Genomic DNA, 1,190 nt, shown 5'->3' on the forward strand with positions numbered 1-1,190 from the left:
CTTCTTCACTTTTTTTTTTTCAAGGAAGCTGGTTGACTCAGTTTGTTTCACACTTGCTGCAGTGGCTTTAAACCCACAGTAGTAGCCTGCAGGGAAACACTTGTACACCTGGGGACCTTGCTCCTCATCGATACCAATTAAAATCATACAATAACTAAGTGGCCTCATTTCAGCATTCTGTGTATAAACTTGAGAAATATCAGCAATTCTTTTACACAGCATATCCACAGGAATCTCATAGCCACACTTGTATTTCCAATTAGCTGCCTCATACCGTCAACTCTGCACCTGGGATCTGCTGTCGGCTGTCATTCCGGTCATCACATGGCCAATGTTTTCAGTTATCTTGAATAAATGAGTCACTGTACTGGAATCCAATAATTTATCAGGTACTTTCTCCTGTGTGACAATTACTGCACAGTCCTTTCCTCTGACAGCTACCGATGTGCCACCCTTCTTAATAGCCTTAAAAGCATATTCAGTTTTTCAAAGATGTCTTGGACCCTGTAGATACTTGTAAATCGGCACTTTTTCTGTTTGGTTCTGTATTTGTAATCCTTATAAGCTGTGGGTTTCAGTGGGGGAGAGGGTGTGTCTTTATCTTTGTATTCTCTGGAACCAGCAGAGGGCCGACACACCCTCTGACTGCTGGTGTGGAGTTAAGTATAAGTCAAGAAGTCCATGGTACTTGGTAGAGCTGACCCTTGGGCAAAAAAATGGTAATGTGGCGGTCAAACCCAGCGCTGGACCCATGGGACATGTTGGTGTATCCACTACTTGAAGCAGTCTTTGGGTCCCTAGACTCCTGTACTAGGCATACCTATTTCCCCTTTTTTGTTTAAGAAGCATTTTTAAGCTTTTATTAGCTTATTTAATAATTGCCTATGGATATTTTAATATTTAAGTCCCTATAGAATGTTAATAGACAAAAGTTACACATTTTTACAGACATTTAGAAATCCAAACCATGTACAACATTGTAGTAAGACAATTTTAATGACATTTTGTGATATACTTTAAATATCTTTTGTTTTGACATAACACTTTTAACCAATCATCTTTAATACACAAAAATATTTTTTTACCTAAATAGTCACCCTTAAATTATACATATCTCACAAGTTTTCTGTAAAAGGCAGAAGTCTGAACTTGAGAAAAAGTCTTGTCCCAATAAACAATCTTTTACATTT

General features: G+C 38.0%; 1 pseudogene; it reads right to left on the minus strand.

Annotated features, from left to right (window-relative positions):
• LOC101586619 overlaps nucleotides 1-760 on the minus strand; it is a 1,845-nt pseudogene extending 1,085 nt beyond the window's left edge.
• Between the last annotated feature and the right edge of the window lie 430 nt (nucleotides 761-1,190).

Source organism: Octodon degus, unplaced genomic scaffold (assembly GCF_000260255.1).
Source record: "Octodon degus isolate 3935 unplaced genomic scaffold, OctDeg1.0 scaffold00238, whole genome shotgun sequence".
NCBI classification, from domain to species: domain Eukaryota; kingdom Metazoa; phylum Chordata; class Mammalia; order Rodentia; family Octodontidae; genus Octodon; species Octodon degus.